We start from the raw sequence: 23,384 nt of genomic DNA on the forward strand, positions 1-23,384 counted from the left end.
GTGTGTGTGTGTGTGTGTGTGTGTGTGTGTGTGTGTGTGTGTGTGTGCAAGAGCACATGTGTGCCTGTGGTCAGAGGATAACTCACTGAGCAGGTTCTTTCCTTCCATCATGTGGGGCCTGGGGATTGAACTCAGGTCATCAGGCTTAGTATCTGGTGCTTTTAGCCACTAAGCTATCTTAGCAAACCTTTTAAAGTATTTTTATTAACACATGCCAATTCTATAGCATAATAGATTTAATTGTGGCATTTCATCCATGAAATGTACTGTAACTGTATCCTCATATTCCCTGCTCTGGTTCTCCTCCCACTCCCACTAATTCTTCTCTTCTCCTTAGTTAACCATTTCCCCTTCCCCTCCTCTTTCTCTTCGTCTTGTAAACCAGTAAGTTTAGTTACTCAAGTCCGCTTGTAAGAGTGGACAACCACTGTGGTGCCACCCTACACCCCTTCTAGCCAATCTACCTGGGCATTCCCTTCCCCCAACCGGGTGATGGGTGACAGTAACTAATTCAGGGGTACCCAGTGCTCAGCTTCTAGAGATGTCTACAAATGCTCTGAAGAATCCATCTCCTTTGGCATCTCCGACTTGTGTAAAGGCTAGAAAATTCTCAGTTCCACAAGTCTGTATAGAAGAACATCAGGAATGAAAGATGGAACAACAGCTACTCAGTCCTCACAATAGCATTTGAGTCTTTAGAAGCAGGAAAACTGAAATTCAAGGATATTTGATCTGAGTGGCTGTCTCTCATCTAATAAGACGGTAGCCATACCTTGGTTCCTGGAGCAAGTCTCAGTGTGTGTGTCTCTGTCCACGCCCCTCTTCCTCTCTCCCTCTGTCTTTCTGTCTCCCTTCTTTCCTTCTCCTTCCCTCCCTGTCTCTGACACCAAACTAACTTTCCTTTTTACTCCCAATTCTTACTCCACCTCTGAGTATCACAGAATTGTGGAATTAAGCCAGTTGGAGGTTACAGGATCTTCTAACAGAGCACAAAGTCTATTTCCTGACGCCAACTTTGTGCTGCTATTTGGCTGTAGGACTTGCTTTGGCCAATAAGAAATCAGCAGACATGAAGTTTTATGGGAGCTGGAGAGATGGCTCAGTTGTTAAGAACACTGGCTGCTCTTGCAGAGAATCCAAGTTTGGTTTCCAACATCTAAATGGAGGCTCATAACTACCTGTAAGTCTAGTTATAGGATATCTGATGCCTTTTTAATTTTTTTTACCTCTGTGGGCATCAGACATTTGCATATATACATTCAGAAAAATCGTATATGCACATAAAATAAGTAATTTTTTAAAAAACTAAATATGCTTGTGCAGTTTGCAGTGGCCTCTAGCTTGCCTGATGGAGAATAGAACATGTTGGTGGCCAGTTGCTCATCCAAAAAGAAACAAGTATGTGAATCAACCCTGAAATCAACCTGTAGCCCGGAGCCAGGTTCAGCTGGAAAAAAAGAAATGCTTGTTACTGTGAGCCATGGAGACTTGAGATGTGTTTGTTAAGTGGCTGCATGGGCAGAAACCTGCTTGGTACAAAGCATGAGCCAGGGGATCCAATAGCAATAACCAGATTCCTTGCCTGTCTTTTTCAGATCTTTAGCTCCCTGGGACACTTATAGTTTCTTTCTAACCTAAATTACCATGTCCATGAGAAAAATGCTGAGTATAGGCTAGCACGGCCATTTGATACCAAACATAAAATTTGATAATTTGGTGTCCGTAACTCGTGAGCAAGTTACTTGACCCTTCTTATATGAATTTCCTTATTCATAAACAAATTAGCTTTAATTCACAGGGCTGCAGTGATAGTTATAATTGGAATAAGAATAATAGCAACATATATTACTATTATTCTTTTGTTATTATACACACACACATTACAATGTGCCAAGCACATCACACATATGAACTTCATTAGCCCTGGAAGACACCCTATGAAGTAGATATCATTTAAAGTTTTATTATTTATTTTTATTTTATGTGCATGAATGTTTGCATGTGTGTGCAGTACCTGTGGAAGCCAGAAGAGGGCGTTGGGTCTCCTGGGTCTGGAGTTACGGGTGTTTGTGAGACAACATGTTGGTGCTAAGAAACAAACTCCTGTCCCCTGCAAGTGCAGCCAGTACTCTTTAACTGCTGAGCCATCTCTCAAGCCCCTGAAGTAGATAGCTGATTATTAATATCACGTAGTTTAGGAAACAGAGGTACAGAGAGGGTGAAGAAGTTAACCCAAGCCCTATAGAGGTGAATGGCAGAATTGAGAAGTGGAGTTGGGCCATGCAGTCTGCTCTCATATCCTTTATGTAAAAGTACCTCACCTCATGGTAAGGTAATAGATTTATCAGAAACAAGATGTGCATGCTGGTCACCAAAGGCTATTTTCAAATATCCCAATGTAATACCACAAAGGTTTAATCAAGTCATATCTGCGTGATGAAAAACATGGGTTTGAAAAATGGTGCCTGTGATGTATCCGGCTGTCGTAATGATGGAGCTGAAGCTCCTGCACAGCCGATCTGATTGTCTCGAGAAATCATCACTCATTAAGGCATTGGGAGAAAAATGAATTGACCCCAGAGGCCACATGGAGAGGCAGCTCCTGGGCGAGCTGCTGGAGGACAGAACAGGCAGCTGGGAAAGCCAAAGGGAATTATATTTAACATGAAACACAAACACCGTCTAAAAGGCAGATGGCGTAGGAAAATAGAAATGGGATCACTGTCTGGTGACTCAGAAATCCAGTGGCCTTAGAAGCCATCTCCACACACTTTTAACTCCACAGCATTGTGGATGATGAAAGGGAGTTCTTCATGAAAGATAGTTGAGAGCCTGGTGAACCAGTAGTGATGGTACAGCTGAGACCGGGCAGAGACCAGGAGGTGGTAATCTTGTTCAGGCCATTGTCACAGTGTTAGTTTCTGTGAAGATGGTTGTGGGGCAAGCTCTGGGCACACTGGGGCCCAGCCATGAACATCTAACCAGTTGCTGGCCTGGAGCATCGCTGCTCCTCACCTAAGCCACAAATCACAATCATACCTGGTCTTCTTGTGAGGGACGCACAGTTTGCCAGCAGTGGAATCTTGACATGGGCATCAGGCAGGAAGTAGGCTCAACCCTTCTCCTTTGAATAAATGCCAGAAAGGCTCTGGTAAACAGAAGCCAGATTCTGCCCAAGGTCACCCAGACAAAGCACGATCTGGCAAATGGGGTGTTTGGTCCTTGGCTCACATTTACAGACATGGTAGGCCCCCGATGGTGAGCTAGGCCTAGAGAAGCACCTTTTCAAAGCGCAGGCTCTGTTCCAGGCTGTTGGTTCCACCTTTGGTCTGGTGCTTTGTCTTTGTCAGTGTCCTACAAAAGCCTGCATCTCCAGAGAACTGCCTTCCATGCAAGGTATAAACAGCTCCTGCCTCACTGTGGAATATCAGGCCTGGGTAGGGAAACTGGCTGCCTCATCCTCCTCGCCTACTCATCTAAAGACAGTTTCCAGACTTTTCCTGCTCCCGTTGAGTCAGAGACTTAGAGAATGCAAGCAGACTAGTTGAGCTGTCTGTCAGCAACTGTGAATGGACATGTGCAGTGAATTAGTTTACATCGTGCATGGTATCAGGGTCATCTCTCTCCTTAGGCACAACAGCAGCATTTTCGTCCCTCCCTGGCTTTACAGTTTTCTCAGCCAGCTTCAGAGTTGCTTTGTTTGTTTGCTTGTGTTTGCAATGCCCTCAGGCTATGGAGGCACCTGAGCCTGCTCAAGAGAGCCCAAGACATCTTCTAGTGCCCATCACCCTTCTTCCCCCAGCCCTGAGGTCAGTTAACCAGTGACGACTGGCTTTTGAAAGAAGCCTGCTTGCTTGCCACGAACTCATCTTTCTGAGCTTGCCAAAGCTTTGCTTTGAGGGCAGTCTACTTGAAGCCATACTTTTGTCTTCTAGGTCTGGCTTCTCTAGCTCAGTTTCTACTACTAAGGATCCTGTTTAAAATAATCACTAACTTGGGATCTGATAACATATCACTGGCCTTTGTGGCTGGGAAAATTCCCCGTCCAGGTGGCAGACTCCAAAGTGATGAAAAGAAGAAAGAATGTGTGTGTGTGTGCGCGCATGTGTGTGTGCGCTCTCGGGGCGTGCGCACGCAAGCGCTCGTGTATATACATACATGTGGAGACCAGAAATCATCATATACAACAGACATGTTCCTCAATTACTCTCCACTTGATCTTGCAGTTAGCTTATTTATTAACTTATTGTTTATTATCTCTTTGTATGTACATGCCACAGCTAGCATGTGGAAAACAGGGAACTTCTCTCACTTCCACAGTGAGTGCTGAGACATCCTGCTGGTCTCTCCATCATATTCTTTGAGTCAGGATCTCTCAGGAAACCTAGAGTTTGATGATTGGTTAGACCTGTCCAACATGCCCCAGGCACCTCCTATCTCCCCCCACCCCCAGCAATGAAATTACAGTGCTACCACATCTGATTTATATGGTTCTGGAGATCAAACCCAGGGCCTCGTGCATGCTATACAAGTACTTTACCAAGTAAGCCACATACCTATATTTTCATTTGCTTATTTTAAGTTCAATTTCTTTTATCCTTAGATATTTTCCATTTTTGTGCATGTTCCATAACGAAGACAGTATGAGTGAGTAGTAGTTTATACGTATATAAATTAAACAAAGAAGCACAATGATGGCGTCATTGCTAACACATCTTCTTTAATAGGGAAGTAAAATTTAAATAGGACAGGGCTGGGTAGAGTACTTTCCCAGCATGCACCAGAGACATGGGTTCCATTCCAAAAAATGGGACATAAGAGGTATTCAAATCTGGTGGTAGGCTCCATATCCTTAGTGGAACTGGAGACTCCGTGTTCCCATGCTCCAGCCCTAGAATGTGGTGAAGATTGTAATTAGGTCACCCCCAAGGTCTTTGCCATTCAAAACAAGCTGTACCTCTCCAGCTTTCCTGCTAGCTTTATCTTTCTGCTCCTTCATCATTTCTGTTGCTGTTTTTTGGACCTCGTCCAAGTTCCACAGGCCTGGCATTAATTGTAAGGCCCGATATTCCTATAATTGCAGGGTAAGTATTTTCGTGCAGAACACAAGCCTGACCACCTTTGTTATTTATTTTGAGCTGGATTCTCCGTGGACAGGGGGAGAGGCCTGAAATGAGTAAATATTTAATTCAGGCGAAGCATGCGGCTTCAAAACGTTTTCCCATTTGCTCGGCGCCTGCCCACATGCTCCAAGCTGCTTCTGTGGGGCTTTGGGTTGCGCCCTGTGATGAAGGGCTGGCCTGCCCCCAGAACTCTAAGCTTCTCTCAGCAAATGCCTCGAAAAAGGGTTCAGAGCATTCAGGCTAATGGGAGCTCAGGAAATGACTGCAAAGCAAATTGAAACCAATGAACAGAAACAAGTGACTCGGCATTTGCAGGTACTCTTCATAGCTGTGTTAGCTACACAGTCATTGGCAGCTCCTGAACATTCTGCTTGTCTCCTTTGCTGCAGCTGCTATGGCTGAAGATCTGGGACCAGAAGGCTCCCTTCCTAGAGAGTGAGGGTGGGTGATAGAGAGAGCTACATCAACCAGGTGAAACTATTTAGATCTTGGAGGCAGGAGCCAATAAGAGAAGTCACGGGGTATCACAGAGGTGAGAAAGGGCCAGAAAAATATTGTAGGGCAATGAATGCTTAGGAAGCCTGTTTTGTCCCCTGCCCATATGATAAGCGGTCATTATCATCTGGACCTACTCAGCGTAGGGGTGCTGTAGCCACCCTATCTTCTTGGTAACCAATAGTTTCAGTCTGTGAGTTGGCTGGCTGGCACTTCTGTGCATTCTGGCATTGTGGGACAGAGAAGTTGTTTTCTGAAGCCATCTGGCTCACCTGGCTTTTGGTTGCGCTGTGCCTGCACCACTAGAAAAACATAAGTTAATGAGATTGAGGAATAGCATATAATCAAAGGTATGAATCCTGTCACAATTTAAAACCTGCATTAAAATTCCACTCTGCTTCGAGGTCCTAGGTGTCAAAGAACTTGTTTTTAAATGCATTCTGTTACTTGCTAGTTAGTAGCAGAAGCTCTAAAATACCACTGAGTGACAGCGGTGATGTGTCAGGTATTCAGTTCCAATACAGAAAACAATTTAAGGACTTTAGATGGAGTCTTTGCTCAATAGGATCATCTCCAGGTTAAAAAAAAAAGTACATATTTGTTGCAGGATTATACGTCCACAAATTCTGAGAAGTCAATATTTACATACTTATCAGTCTACCTACCACCTATCTATGCATCCACCCAGCCGTGTGTCCATCCATCCATCAGTCCATGTAACATGGGCCAGGCACTATGTTAGACACAGGTGATGCACAGAAATATAAGATGGACAACTTCAAATTACTCTTTCAATGCAAACCCAAGTCAACTATCACTGTACATTAAGAATTATGTCCTTAAACCTAACACAGTGCTGAGAACCCCAGTGAATGTGAGAGAACCTTTCTAGACAAAGAAGCCACTCATTGTCTTTGATTTTATCCTCTGTGCTTCTGTCTTTGGCCTAGAAATATTTTCATCCTTTTTTTCCCCCCAAGACAATGCCTAGACCCCATGGAGCTTCCTAGTCTTCTTCTTCTCCAACCTTTTGTGGGTACTGACCTTTCTGTGGGAAAGTAGACAGGCCATTAAAAAAGCTGATGGCAAAAGGAAATCCTAGAATGTACCATTTTAAAGAGCATAGTATTTAGGGAATTCTAAGATACTCTGAGCTGAGCACAAGGATATCTTTATCTAATGGCTCACCACTCCAGGTGCTGTCTGAATGGCTCCTGCCCACAGGTAGGCTGTCTGACTTCTTTCCCTTTTAGCCCTTGCTCTTGTCCTTGTCTTGCTGCTTTGTTAGCTATGGCTAGGTAAAATACAACTAGAAGATCTCAGTGGCATAGTCATAATCAATTACTTCTCTCCTCATTGGCTGGGATAGTTCTTTGTATCTAGCTGGGCTTTGCTGGGCTTTGCTGAGCTTGACTCAGAGCAACAATTTGGGTCCTATTTGCCTCTAGCATTTCTCATCATTCTTGAACCAGGTGAAGAACTTGCTCTTGGTAGGGTAGCAGCAGACAAGTGCAGTTTCTTTGGGTCTAAGTTCAGAGCTGATAATATACTTCTAGTTACATTCCATTCTCAAAGTCAAGTCTGCTTCAATTCTTTAACTGACCAAGGGGAGGACAAAATTCAAAATATATATGGATATATACATTATAGAGGGTCTCTTTCTGACTTGTGAGCCTAACTAAGGCACTGAGTATGCAGTTAGTAGTACACTCAATAGAAACGATTTCCAACTTGTCGTTTGGATCGGTTCCTCCAGCTGCTGATATGTGGTCCAGTTCTCTCTGTTGATGCTGCAGGAGCAATGGAAGCTCCCAGTCAGGTCTGTGATTATGATCTCGAGGGGATACAACAAACACTTTTAGCCCAGCTTCTTAAACTGTGAGACTGAATGTGCGGTCGTGGACCTGAATGCGGAGGTCTCAGCAAATTTGGCAACAGTACTAGTTTCCAAATGCAAAGAAAAGCCAAAATTAATTCAGAGTCATGTCCATCTGAGATGTTTCTAGCAGTGCTCATCTATGCCGAACCCTGTGACTTCCCTGTGGCCTTGGGTCTGTACACAAATACAGTCTGGGTTGCGCATGCCACAATATGCCCCGCAGCACCAATATTGCTTGAAATATGTCAGCTGAGATTTGAGACTTTTTTGAGACTGTGTTTTTACTGTACATGTGTAATTACAGAGAATAAACGCTTCTAACACTTTATCACCATTCTTCAGCATTTAAATATCAAATTGGCGTGTTTTTTGGATTGTTCTGTGCTAGAATGCTTGATATTTAAAAAACTTGGTATGGTAGTGCATGCCTTTAATAATCCCGGCTCTTGGGAGTCAGAGGCAGGCTCTGTAAATTTGAGGCTGGGCTGGGTCTACCTAGTAAGTTCCAAGCCATCTAGGACTACATAGTAAGAACCTGTCTTAAAATCAACAAACAAACAAATAAATATTAATAAGTTAATAAAATTGCTTTTGAATTGCCATCTTGATTTTCGTTTTAAAAATCATTTAATGAATTTGGCTTGGGATTAGGGCTGAATTTATCAATTTCTGAAACGGCCCTGAACATACTCCTGCCATTTTGTGCTATGTATTTATAAAAAGCACAGTCTCAGCTCTGAAGATTATAAAATCAAAATATTGATCAAGTCTGGAAAAGTGTTGAAGATGTTCTACGTCCTGCACTATCACACATTCAGCCAAGATTTAATTCTTGGTGCAAAAATAGACAAGCACATCGTATCATTAGTATGCAAATTTCCCTTTGTCTTTAATAAACAGATTATATGTATACCAAAGAATTATTCTCACGTAAATTTCTTTATGATTTGTTATCAGTATGTGTTTGATCTACACCCTCATGTACTGGAGGTCACGTAAGAATGTGTTGGGCAAAAGCAGGAAAAGCTGAAGAAAGGCTGCCATGCTGTGCAGAGTGGCTAGGCTGGTGTGCACAGAGGCATGCTAAATGCATGCCCCCCTCTTTATGACATTTCCTACTTACAATGGATTTATCAGGATGGGACTCAGTCTTCTGTCACCGAGCATCTGCACAGACTTTGTAATCCTCACAGCAATTCCACGTCCAGGTGATCAGTGCACCGGAGTTTACAAAGCAATCACGGATACACAAAGTGATTTGGTCAAGTAACCCCCCCCCCAGCCCATCTGTATGGCTGTCTTTCCTCCACATGGTCCCATAGTTCAGAAGCATGGACCTTGTCCACCCAGCTGGCCTCTACCCTCTAGGGCATTTCCTCTTTGCAGATTGAGAGTCCTCAGACTCTGGCGTCATTTGCATGGCTGAGCTGATGAACAGGTGTGGAACCCAAGGAGCGCCTGGCCTTGCTGGGGATGTCTGCTTGCCTTTCTTTTGCAGAACTGTGTGTAGCTCCCCCAAGAGGAATAGGTTTGCCAAGCTCCAACATTATTATCCATAATGTATAAAGCCCTCAAACATATATTGATTGACATTAATACAACATGTACTAAAATGGAGGGTCAGTCTCTCACACGGGTGGAAATGCGCTGGGTATAAATTACCTTTATAACTCTCAAGTATGCTCCTGTTAGCGTTACAGTGGCCCTTCTTTGGTCTCTAGGCCACAGAGTCCAGAGTCTTCACTCCAGTCGGAAGTTTAGTTTTATCGACATATATTTTTAGAAAATGTTGCCCTTGAAACGTAGTTGCATGTGTTTATTAGTGAGGTGGAAACCATAGCTATGAGCATTGGCTGTGGGTTATATAAGGAAAGATTGAATCGTTCTAGGAGAGAGTCAGTTCTAGAGTGGGAGAGGGGGTGAATGTATTCCAACAGCGTCAGGAGCAACACAAGCTTCAGTCTTTGCCATGCCCTATACCTGTGTATAATTTAAATGGTACAACAGATTCTCTGGCAGACCTGTTCACTTTCCCCTTTCCCCCCGCCTTGTCTATCTTCTGGTATTTGCCTCTCTAACCCAAAGCAGACTGTAACTTTGCCGTTCTTTGCCTTGAGATGTGACCTGTTGATTCCTGCTGACTTCCTGCACCGCAACAGGAGCGCACCCTCACCTCTGCTAGTTTTTTTCTGGCTCATTTGTTCGCAAATTACCCCTCTGATACTTTTCATTAGATCGATATTTGATGCTCTCATTTCAGTCATCTCTCGGTCTCCTGGTAGAACGGTTCCAGACTCCTTGGATGATCCTTGTATAAAATGGCATAGTATTTGTCTACCACACAGAAGCAGCAACTCGTGCACTTTAAATCAGCTCTGGCTTACTTGCTTACTTATAAATACCGAGCACAATAGAAAATGTCTTAGCTTTCTATGGCCGTGGTAAAGAGCATGACCAAAAGCAACTTGGGAAGGAAAGGGTCTATTTCATTTCAGTTTACAATCCATCCTGGAAGGAAGTCAGGGCAGGAACTGAAATAGAGGCCACGGGGGAATGCTGAGTATTGGCTTGATTTCCTTGGCTTGCTCAGTTTAATTTTTTGTAAACCCTAGGATACCTGGCCCAGGGTGGCACAACCCACAGTAGGCTCAGCTTTTCTACATCAATCATGAATCAAGAAAATGCCACCACAGGCTTGTCTACAGCCCAGACTCATGGAGGCATTTTTCTTAAGTGAGGTTCCCTCTTTGCAGATTCTCCCTCTCCCTAGCTTATGCCAACCTGACAAACAACAAACAACAAACAAACAAACAAAAACTCCAACAACTAACCTTCACAAAACAGTATGTAATACTTTTTAATCATTCATTGTTTTAGGGGGTGATGACAAGAAGAAAGTCTGTATATGGTCAGTAGAAATGCATAAGTGAATCCCCCCTCCAATATTTTCTCTCTGTGGTTGATTAAATCTGTGAATGCAAAATCTGGGGATAGGTTGGGTTGACTACATTATAACTACATTCATGCTGAGCCCTGTGGTACACTGTTATATTTCTCCCCCTTGCTCCCTGTGGTGGACATTTTGCAAAGGTGCCTGAATAATTTCCCTTCTTAATATGCATCCCTCTGCCATGTGGCCACAGTGTCTCCTCTTCTGTGTTGGTTGAAACAGGATCCCATTAGGTAGCCTCAGGCTGGTTTGGAACTTGCTGTTTAGGCCAGGCTGACCTCAAACTCCTGAGTGCTGAAATGACAGGTTTGTATCATGACATTGGGCTGTTCTATTTCTTGAATCTAATCCAAGTGAGTTGCCCTGGCTAGTGGGACACTGTATTCTTTCCTGCTGCTGCTGTAACAAGTTAGCACAGACTTAATGTAACTCCATTTCTATGAAACTGAATAAGCAAGAAGCTTCTTGCAATCTGGAAACTCCCATTTTTCAGTTCAAAAATTACATATTTTTGTTTGAATTCTTTTTTTTTAAGCTATCATTTGATTTTGTTTCTATTCTTTTCAATTTTCCTCTTCTTTTATTTTTCTGGAATGATAATAGAAAGATCTGCTACATTTTGTATTATTTCCCTCCTAACTCTCATCTCTTAGTCTTTTTGCTTGGTTCCCAGAAACACATATAAACACACATACACCAACAACATTCATACTGAGCCATGTGTACATGTATGTGTATATATATATATATATATATATATATATATATATATATATAGTCAGCCCTTTTAACTTTTTAATCCCTTCTGTAGGACTTTTTTTTAAATGCTTGAAAATATATGATAAACATCATGACCAAAGCTACTTTATTATTTAAAAAAAATTTTGAAAATCAGCTTAACAGCAGAAATCAAAGCTTCAGCTGCCTTCTCAGAAAAGTGTAAAGTGAACAAGTAACAGGACAGCAGCCTACCACAGAGGCCTCTGAGAGACTCTACTAGCAGTGTATCAAAGAAGATACTAAGACTCATAACCAAACCTCCGGCAGAATGCAGGAAATCAAAAAAAGGGGGGGGGGAGGGAACTAATACAACCTGGAGAGGATAGGAGTTCCACAAGGACCAAATATATCTGGGCACAGAGGTCTTTTATAAGACTGTTTCTCCAAACAAGGACCATATATGGATGCAACCTAGAGCCCCTGCTCAGATGTAGCCCTTGGAAGCTCAGTATCCAAGTGGGTACCCTAATAAGAGAAACAGGGACTGTTTCTGACATGAACTCGAGGGAGGGTTCTTTGACCTCCCCCCTCCTCCCAAGGAGGTCTTGCTAGGCCACAGAGGAGGACTTTGCAGCCAGTCCTGAAGACACCTGATAAACCAGTATCAGATGTAAGGGGAGGAGGTTCGCCCTTATCAGTGGACTTGGAAAGGGGCAGGGAGGAGATGAGGGAGGGAGGGTGGGATTGGGAGGGAAAGAGGGAGTGGGACACAGCAGGGATACAAAGTTAACAAACTGTAACTAATATTAAAAAAATAAAAATTAAAAAAATTAATTAATTAATGTTGCAATACTAGGCTTAAACCCAGGGAATGCTAAGAAAATAGTTTAACACTGAGATACATTCTCAGCTCCCACAAGTTCCTTGTAAACACCATCTTGCATATTTGGTTAAGTCCTGTCTCTGAGGATAGATTGCTTGTGTTTAGATCCAACCTACTAATCAAATGAACAGAGGTTTAGATAGTAACTACTACTGTAATTGCATAGACTTAGGAAGTGATTTTAATTTTGATAGGACTCAGTTTTCTCAGTTTTAAAATGGGCATAATTCTATCTATCTTATAGGGTGAGTGAGAGGATTCAATGAATCGGTTCATGTCAAGGACTTAGAATGGTGACTCATATAGTAGTAGACAATGAAATATTTCAACATCACCACCATTTAATTTCTGTGACAGATTAGCAGTAACGTCTTCTTTGAGATTTCTTTTCCTTTTATACTATTTGTCTCTGGCAACATGACCCCTCTTGTTGGATGGCGTGAGGCTGTCCATCTGTCTCTTTCTCTTTCTCTGTTGGGGATGAAACCAAGGGCCACTCACACGGTAGGCACACGCTGAACCACTGAGATACACCATCAGCCCTCTTCGATTTTAAGCTAGACACTTCCTGCAGATATTTCCTGACCCTCATCTATGGAGTCATGTTTAAAGGTGGGACTTACCATTTTCGGACCTTTCTTCCTCAGTGGGCCAGAATCTTCAGACTAGGATATTTCCCTTTCCTGTGGGGTAGGGATATAAGACAGCATGTCCTCATTTGCCTGCCGTAATTCTTCCGCACTAGCTCAGTGGAGAAGAGAAGAGCTACCCCTGAGATTTGGTATGTTGACTGTACTGACCTCTGTCACGTGGTGCCCACCCTTTACACCGTACCACAATGATATCCACAGATCTTCATCTGTGTGCTTTCTGGGGACCATGCATTACATGCGAAGGAGAGTAGCCTACCCATGGGAAGTTGAGTAAGTCTCCTGGAGTGCCCTTCTTTCTGAGTTGCTTTTATTACTATGATAAATACCACGACCAAGGCAAGTTGGGGGAGAAAAGGGTTTATTTCTCCTTCCAGCTCCTAGTTCACAGTCCATCACTGAGGAAAGTCAGGGCAGAAACTCAAGGTGAGTCAAAAACCTAGAGGCAGGAACTGAAGCAGAGACTATGGAGGGATGTTGATTACTGGCTTGCTTAGCCTGCTTTCTTATACAACCAAGAAATGCTTGTCCAGGGGTGACACGCCCATTGTGTGCTGGGACCAACCGTTAATCAAGGCAGTGTCCCTCAGACTTGCCTACAGGTCATCTAATGGAAGCATTTTCTCAACTGAGGATGCCTCTTGCCATATGACCCTAATTTGTGTCAAGTTCACCAAAAACTAACCAGCGCACCTTACAAACAGACTTCCAAACAATTTTTATTTTTATCCTGAGCCTCACAAGGACCTCTAATTTTTGTTGATTTTTGAGACACAATCTCTTTATGTAGTAGTGGCTCCTGGAACTCTCTAGACCAGAATGGCCTAGAACTCACAGAGATCTACCTGCCTCTGCCTCAAAAGTGCTGGGACTAAAGTCATGCATCACCAAGCCCAGCTGGATCTCTATTTCTTGAGGTATCCAATGTCTCCTCGAGTCTGGGCTTCTGGAAGTTCTAGGGTGTGTGTGAGGTTCTAGACTCGTCATTTGCCACTACCTGCTTAGTTCTTACTTTCTCATCTGCCAAGTTTGTTCCCATTCAGTCACGATTTCTGTATTCTGTATTCCACCAATTCCATCTTTTCTCAACCTCTGTCTTTATGCTTATCTTTGTGAAAATTTACTGGCTGTTTGTTTAGTGATGTTTTCAGAGGAAGCAGAACTCCTGTGTGTGTTCAGTTCACCGTATTGAATCAAAAATATCCCTGGAACTTTGTTGTTGAGATGCAAGGCAGACTTTGACATTCTGCCTGAATACTGTTTATCAGTTTTCACACTTTTTTGATTTTTTTTCTCTCCATCAATTTTGCATTCTCTGATTCAGTTTTTGCTACCTAGGGACACTGTTACTTGATTCCAAAAAACTCATATATAGAGAAGAAAGGAATGAGGAAATGAGAAAGCCAAGAAAGGAAGGAACAAAAAGAGAAAAGGAAAGAAAAGAAAAGAAAAAGAAAAGAAAAGCAAGGAAAGAAGCAAGCGAGTAGGTGGGCTATAAGAACTGGAAGTGAGAAAATTGTGTCAGAAGCTGAAAAGAAACAGTGGTCTTTTGATGAATTACGTGGGCCTCAAGCAGTGCCCTAACTTTCCACAGCCCTCAGTGGTTGGCACATTAGAAATGTCTGCTGTCCCACCAAAGCCTACTTCAACTGCTTCCATTTCTGATGATTTGCTGGGAAGCACATCTCTTTAAAGCCTAGCTTCCTATGGCTATATTAATGTGAAATGTAATAACACATAACTGTAAACTAGTTTATGTGAGTCCCAAATGAATGAGTAGGGGGGGAAGGTAATTTATTATCAATTTGCATCAAATTTCAGTTAATGTAAAAAGTGCAAAGCTTATTTTAATATACTTATTTCTGCAAAAGGCTTTCCATTAACTAAGAGTATCAAGTGGGGGTAACAATTTGCCTGGGGGAGAATCTTTATGGCCCTGGTATTTGGGCTCCCTGGGAGGAAGCATGAGCTTTTGGGAGACTTTCTGGCCAGTCCTCAGGTTTGGTACACAGTGGAGGGGTAGGCTTTGCAACTTCCTTGTAAACTGATTGAAATAGCGTGATGACTGACAACCATCTGTTGGGCCTCTCTTCTGGGAAGGGAGAAGGCAAGCAAGGACTAACAGGACTTGCATGAGGGAGAATGTAGAATGTTAGCCTTGATTGAAGGTGTGTGTGTGTGTGTGTGTGTGTGTGTGTGTGTGAGAGAGAGAGAGAGAGAGAGAGAGAGAGAGAGAAAGAGAGAGGGAGAGAGTCTTGGGTTCAAATCCTGACAGCTACTATTTATTTATTTATTTATTTATTTATTTATTTATTTATTTATTTATATTTTAGCACCTTTCTTCACTTTTTATTGATATTTATTTGTTAAGCTAATTAGTTAAATTAGGATTGCTTACAGGAACAGCACTGGCATTTTCTCAGTGGCTATACCATTGAAGAAAGTGTCTATCCCTTGCCTAATAACCAGTAACAGCCCATAAAATTTATAAAGCCTCAGGGAGGTGTTTGGGTCTCATGTTGGAATGCTTCTGGGGACCCATTCTTATGCCAGTCTTGTGTAAGTAATCAGCAACCAACATTCAAGAGCTATGTCATGCCACGACTGGTTTTTTAGAAATAGCATTTTATCGGCATATGGCACTGTCATTCTTTTACACACTGTCCATGGCCGCTTTTGTGCTGGGAGGAGGGTAGGGCAGTTGTGTAAAGCTTACACAGGACTGAGTATGCACCACCCGTCCCTTTGTAGAAAAAGCGCAAGCCCCTAGTGTGCTGAATGGCTCTGTACTCGTATGATTGGCTCTCAGTGGCAAATGACCTATAACCCATGGACGGATTGTAATGCTGGCCCCCAAGTCTTAGTGACTTCAAACACCAGAATTCCTTTTCTGTTTGCTTGAGGCTGCCACGTGAGCAGAGCTCGGTGGGGGATGTCTATCTTTGTGTTGTGGGACGTGAGCCAGAGCTGCTCAACTTGAGGCTGGACAGCCTACCATTGTGATGGCTCACTCAAATGGCTGATGAGTTGGTTCTGGCTGCTAGCTGAGAGCTCAGCCATGTCCAGGACCAGGAACTGTATACAGTTCCTCTCCATGTGGGCTGCTCAGAATTCTTCATAGCCTTGAGATTGGGTTCTAAATAAGTGCACCAGGAGACAGGAGGGAGAAGATGGTCTCTTTCTAAGGACTTAGATTCTGAAACAGAAACAGGCTTCCGGTGTGTTCCATGGATCAAATAGCAAGAGTCCAGCTTAAGGAGAGGAAAGATTAGAGCTACCCTCTTGCTGGAGTGAGGTAAAAAAAAAATGCAGAGACCATGTCTTTATAAAAAGACGATGATGATGATTGTTATTGTTGTTTGATCTCATGTAGCTCAGGTTGGACCTGAACATACTATGTAGACAAAGATGACATTGAATTTCTGATCCTTCTGCCTCCACCTAGCAAGTGCTGGCTTACAAGCATGTGCTACTACGTCTGGTTTATGCAGTGCTGGAGATGAAACCCAGGACTTTGTGAGTGCTAGGCAAGCATTCTACCAATTGAGCTACATCCCCAACCCTTAATATTATTTTTGAGTGACAATTTTAATTGCATAAGTTAATGCAGTCCTTTGATATATTTACATTAAATGGAATGATTAAATTGAGCTAAGATATCTACATTTTTGCTTATATTTATTCTTTCAAATCTTTTTTTGGTAGGTAGACATTTGAAATGTACTCTCAGGTACTTTGAAACATACAGTACATCACTATTGACTATAGCCACCTCTTTCTATCTATTTATCTATAACTTTATATCCTTTGACTCTTGACTCCTCTTTTTCCCTTTCCTCTCTCCTTTCCTCCTACCTTCCCTTTGTAGTCTCTGGTAGTTATCATTATACTCTCCACTTCTGAGCTCAACTTTATTAGATTCCATAAATAAGTGAGATCATGCAGTATTTATCTTTCTGTGTCTGGCTTATTTCACTTAGCAAAATGTCCTCCAGATTCACCCATCCATTCGTCATCACAAGGGACACATTTACCTCGTTTTAAAGGTTGAATAGTATTTCACTTCTTATAGGTGTGTGTGTATATATATATATATATATATATATATATATATATATATATATATTACACAGGCGCTAACGTATCTATTATACTTACTCACATGCACACACACACACAGACATACATTCTTTATTCATTCACTCCTAATGGTGGTATCCCATCCTGGGATTGCTTCCCCAGACATTCCTAATCCTGATGGCTCAGCTTTACTTGCATGTCTCACTACCCAGAATACCATGCAACTGCTGTCATCGCACAAAGGCACACTAACACACACCATACAAGAAAGGACATCCTCCATCCCCCACCGAAGGCTTATCAGCCTCAGTTGTATGCTACCCACAGCCAGGACCATGAACTCACTCCTTCCCAATTTATCTTTGGTTCTGTAGTGCCCCTTTTTCAGGCACCAAGAATATTGTGTAACAAAACTTTTCTGAGGAGATACAACACACATGTCTATTAACCCCAGATAGGGAGCCCACAACAGACCAAAGTACAGCTGCCACCAAAATGCAGCTATATGAACCAATGAGTTTTACTGCGGCTGCTTACAGGAACATTGGTGAAGGGTTACAGGAGCAAAAATGACTCAGAGACAGCTGCATCACCAAAGCCCACCCCGGCAAGAATGACCTCTCATGAAAGCTGGGAACCTGGATCATATTGCACAGCCTGCAGGCTGCTCAACAGGTTGGAGAGTGTCCTTTCCAGGTGCTTCAGTTGGTCTAAACATCTTTCAGGCAGCTTGGCTGGTTTCCGCTTCTTCCTGGAAGCTGGTCTGGTCTCAGAGCCTCCTTTACAGTTTGGAGGGTCTGATAGCAACTCTCAGCAATCTTTGTTGTTCACTTTGGCAGGGAGGGGGGCTAGAGAATCTGATCAGTTTCAGGAACTTTCTGGAGCTATTTTGAGTTGTTTACCTTCCTGTTTAAGAAATTTCCCTGCAGGGTGGAATGTTTATTGGAAGAAACTACTAAACAATAGGAAGTTATGTTTTAAAACTGACCTATAGAATAACAGTAAAGGAGACTGAATAATACACTCTTAATCTCTCACACCAAGAAGTCTGAAGCTAGGTATTTACATGGTTGATCAAATTGTCTTCTAATTTTCATAAAAGGCTAATTGTCATCCTTCTGCTATTCTGGTATATTCTGTCAACACTCAGAAACATGTCACCTTGTGCTAATAAGATGGTAATCAGGGCTTCAGTCTTTACAACCCAAGAGAGCAAGAAAGAGTGTGTAGAAAAGAAACCCTAAAATGCTATCCTTCTCTTCCATCAGGCAGAAACGAGACCCTGCTTTTATCCAACTGCTTTCAGTAGAAGGAAAAGCTGCAAATAGCCGGCAGACTTCCAGTTATGAATCAGTGTCCAGAATTGGGTCATGGGAGCATTTATTTCCCAGTCCCTGGTGAAGATGATTGGAACTGGAAGTCCCCTGGCTGCATTAGAGCAACAGTCTTCTGAGGCTCAGGGAGGGGGGGCGCACTTTTCCTGCCCAGAAAGCTACCTTCAAGCAAAACCAGGCTCCTTCTAGCACAGAAGTGGGGGGTGGGGGCTATTATGTAGTCAGTGTTGTCTAAGTCCATCTCATATCACAGAAAGGACTGTGATCAGAGGTCACAGTCCTCTGTGAGAGGAGATCAGAAGTCAATAGGTCTTGGAGCTGTGGGCATCTGAATTGAGGCCAGGGCTTAGGAAATACGGTATGCATGGTGCTTGCACACATAGGTCGTACCTGCCACCATGCACCTTCAGTTCTGGGACCAATTTTAGCTTAAGACTCTCCAGGTTAGGGGCTAGGGAGGTAATTCAATCTTTACGGACTTGGATCTTTACCTGAAGTGGATCTGCAGCAGCTGTGTTAAAAAGCTGAGAGTGCTAGCCAGTGCTTGTGATCCAAATACTGGGAATGCAGAGACAGGGCCTTGCTGGCCAGGCAGAGAGCCTTAAGTCCCAGTGTGAGCTCCCTGTCTGAAACACAACTGTCCAGGGAAAGGGCACTGATGCTTTTAAATTTACATTTGCAAAACTGCTTCATTAACAGCTCTTCTGAGGGTTTGGAGACCCAACTACCTCAGCTGGCTGAATAATCCCGTGAGCCTTGCAACTGAGAAATTTTGCACAGCCAGAATACCCTGGGGATGCCTTGTACTGAAGAGGTCTGTAGTGAAGCATCTCAGTGCAGAGACTGTATGGTTGGCTTGAGCTTCTTTTGCAAGTAGCCCCAAGTAATTCTGAGGCCCAGTCAGGGTTTTGGAGACACTGGTTGTGATTTCAGATGCAATTAAAGCCATTTGAAGAGGATGAGAAATAGCCAGATAGAGCTTTTTGGTAACCCAGTAACTCCCTGGGAGGGGAACTGCTTGCTAATTAATTCCAGTGCCATTGCCCTCCCAGCTGGATATACGAACCAGAAACTGTCTAGGCTCTAATATTTCCCAGGTACCACTGTTGTCTTCCTCCCAACAAATAGAGGTTCTTTGTATTTTTTTTTTTTTTTTGGTTCCTCAACCACATCATTTAGACTCTAAATTAACCTCTGCATTTTAGAGGTTACCCTAAGGGCAGGAGTGCTGGTGCATGCCTTTAATCCCAACACTCAGGAGTTAGAAACACATGGATCTCTGTGACTTTCAGGCCAGCCTGGTCTGCATAGAGAGTTCCAGGCCATTAGGCTACATACTGAGAACCTGGAAGGGGGTGGGAGCTGTACCCCATGTTCAGAGCCTTCCCACAGCAGTTTTGCAGCCTGCTACCCTAGGGGGAGGGCAGCATTGTATCAATGTCTTGCTTTGCTAGGACAGCAGTTTGCCACAAATTTAGAAGCTTAAAAACAATGCAACTTACTGCCTTATAATTTCGGAGGGTGGAAATCCAAAATGGAAGGTCACTTTCTCAACTGGTTGAGGCATTCAATGACCTTCAAAACTGAGAACTCTGAACACTGGCGTCTAAGTTCTGGTCTCAGTGGGTTAAGATCGAGAACCCAGAGGGGCCATGTTTCTTTCTGGGAACTCTATAGAAGAGTTGTTTCCATGCCCTTCCCTCTTCTGAAAGCATCCATTCCTTGGTTTGTGGCGCTCCTTTCCCACGTTCAAAACCAGCAATGGCAGTAGGATTTTTATCACATAGCTTCATCGGGATTTCCTTTCGTGCTTCCTTATTTCCTTATATGGCTCCTTGTGATGACACTGAGGTCCCCTCGATAATTCAGAAAGGCTTTAACCTGCTCCCATCTGCAAAGTCCCCTTATCATGTAAACTATTGCTTTCCCAGGCTCCAGGATTAGGATGTGGACATCTTTGGGCACTGTTGATCTTTCCCACGTTTGGTAATGCAACACTCTTAACACTTGTGAAAGAAGTGACTGGAATGTTTACAGTTTAAGAGCTATTCCCCTAGTTGCACTGGCTTCTCTCCTGTGGGATAAATAGTTTTCCCCAGAATGTCCTACCAAGGGATCCACTGTTTTGCCTATCTGTCCAGGCTTTTTGTTCAAGGTCATTCCTATTTCTTATGGGTAAGCCAAGGTGGGTTCCTGCTCCTTGGGCATGGCTTGAGAGCAGGCTGTTGTGCAAAGTCAGTTGATTATTCATCACGTTCTTTTCCTCCTCAAACATGGAGATGCCTTTCTCAGCTCGGGACTTTTTGTTGTTGTTGTTTGTGTACTCAAGAGAATTTGAAAGCATTTTCTACCCTCCTGGTCTGGAATTTTCCATTTAGGACTTCGTCACATCATTTGTCATTCTATAGTCTTCGTTCTTTGCTGCTTCTGTCTTGTGGGAACTATCTCCAAAAGATCCAATAACTCCTCAACAGTGTAATCCTAGGGTTGGGGTTCCCTTGTTGTAGTTCAATGTAAGAAGTCGTTTGTTTGTTTTTAGACTGAGCCTAACTCTGTAGCCCTGACTGGGCTGTAACTCTCTATATAGACTAGGCTGGCCTGGAAGTCATAGACATCAGCCTGCTTCTGCCTCCCAAGTGCTGGGATTAAAGCTGTGTGCCATCTTGCTTAGCTGAGAAGTCTTTTAAGGGAGGGACGGTGCTGAGTCATTATTGTTCCAAGATTTCTAGTTATTGTCACATCCATCTACAGTTACACAGACCTCTTTTATATATCACACAGTTCCCATTTCCTCATTCATATGATGAGAATAGTAATATATGACAGGCACAGTTGGCACCTTGTCCATCTTCCCTAGTCCCTTGTCATTCGGTGTCATTCATCTACCACTATCTGCCTCTCCTGGCTTCTTCTGGCACAGTTACCCACTTTGCCTGCGTGTAGCTAGCTAGGGGGCCAGCCCTCAACTAACAGCCTACCCAAGTTGGTGGATTTATGCCTAGGGTCCCCTGGCCTTTGAACAAGGCAACAAAACTTCACTCTAGTATCTCCTCAAGGTTCTACTTGTCTACCATGAAACTGAGCACTTTGCACCCTGGGTTAAGATCAAGGAGCCAGAAGGTCTGTGTTTCTTTCCAGGAACTCTATAGAAGATTTGTTTCCATGCCATTTCCTCTTCTAGAAGCTCCCATTGCTCAGTTTGTGGCACCCCTTACCCATGTTCAAAACCAGCAATGGAAAGTAGACTTCTTATCACATAGCTTCACTAGGACTTCCTCTTTTGCTTCCTTACTTCTTTATACCATTCTTTGTGTTGACAGTGAGTTCACCTCTATAATCCAGATGTGCTTTAACCTGTGCAAAGTCCCCTCATCGTGTAAACGAATGCGTTCCCAGGCTCCAGGATTAGGAGAGAGTAGGTTCTAGTTGTCCACCATGAAACATTCTTGATCTGACCGTTAGTGGCTGCCTTTCCTTTCCTTCTTGGTATCCCCACCCTCTGATATTCCCTACCGATATCTTCCAGAAGCCTCTCCCAAATAAAAGATTTGTGCTCACCTAGGACTTTTACAGTTTTCTTTTAGGGAAACCCAGATAAAGACAAATGCTATGGAATAGAGCATAGCAAATAGAAGACTGAACAAGAAGAGCACGTGAAGTTTCCATTGCACCTTATCACCAACCAGCAGTGTCTGCTTAATGTTAACCCTAATGAGGGCCATGGCTCAGAAAGAGGCCTTGTGGCATACACTCTGTATTGCCATTTACTCACCAGGTAGCTAATGGGTGCTTCTGCAATCTCTCTGAGCTTTTTCAAAATGCCCTTTGTAGTGATCACAATGCTCACAATGATGACGTGAGTGTTCAAGATGTGTATGTATCTGTACATGTGTACTTGGAAGTCTTCACAGGTTTAATAAATAACTAGTTATTTTTGTTGGGTTCTTTATTCCACCTGTTGGCTAAGTGGGTTTTCCAGGCTCTTTTGCCAATAAAAAAGACAAAATCCAAACCAAAACAAAACAAACCAAACCAACCAAAAATCCCAAACAAAAAACAGACTAAAAATAACCTGCTAAAACCAGCACCAATTGGTCCTGGAGATCTGACTAGGAGCAGAGAGGGAATGAAGAAAGGGTAGACACATAGGCAAAGTGTGCAAACTTAAAATAGTTTCTCCACCAGCTTCTCCCAGGATAAACATTTGAATGTAAGAACCCTCATACATCATGTACTGATCAATGGAAGGATGGATATAGGAAGGATGGTGGTCCTTGAAGATTGATCATCTAATGATGTCTTAGCTATCTAAGTCTGCGTTAGTATGCTTTATGATAATCACATGACAATGAAACCAGCTAATGATGCATTTTCCAGAACATGTCCTTTTCCTGAAATGGTGTGTGGCTAGTGTATTTGACCCAGGAAACTTCAGTAGAGGAGACTGGGCATGTGAGACAGAGTGCATTGAGCTTAATACCACTGAGGAATTTTGAAGCCAGTGTCAAACATAAACCTGTATTTCCTGGTCCAAGGAGGGTCAAGACTATGCCTATTCAATGATGGCAGCATTAGAGGCCTCCAGAAAAGGGCATTTAACCTGCTTGGGGCTTCCAGCCTGACCAGGGAACAGCAAAGCAGGTGCTGGAAGCCACAGGAAATGTTCAGGCAATGGAGGAACAGATTCTATGGGTAAGAATAAAGATTTCTATACAGAAGTGGCCAGATCTCGGACCACAAATGGGCCATAATAGAGTCTGCTCACCCCAGCCTCAACATTCAGGGGACAGACACAAGCCTTACCCACAAGGGTCTCAAGTATGTAGAACAGTAGTGCGGTGGGAGATTACAATGAGATGTGGCCAGCCCCTAGACAGAAGCTGTGGGGGACATGGTGTGACAGGTAAGAGTCCAGTGGTAGGGGAACAAACAAGCTTCCTTGAAGAGAAGAGACCATCTGAGCCCTGCAGTGGGGAGGGACAGAAGGGGCCTAGAAAAGCAGAGTAAAAATTTTCCAGGTAGGAGCACTTGCATGTGCAAATGTATTAAGGTACAATTGGTCATTTTGACAAATGTTCTTTTATGTCTTGTTTTTCATAGCTTGCATTCCCTTTTACCAAGAGAAGCTGTCTTTAGTTCTCCACACTGTCCGCTGTGCCCATTACTGGATGTCTAATGCACTCAACAAATTCTATTATTTTATGCTGGATGTATGGGGCTATCCGTTAATACCTGACAGTTATTACCCAGAAAGTAAATGAACCTTGGAG

This window comes from Psammomys obesus, unplaced genomic scaffold (assembly GCF_907164565.1).
Source record: "Psammomys obesus unplaced genomic scaffold, mPsaObe1.curated_primary_1811, whole genome shotgun sequence".
Classification (NCBI taxonomy): domain Eukaryota; kingdom Metazoa; phylum Chordata; class Mammalia; order Rodentia; family Muridae; genus Psammomys; species Psammomys obesus.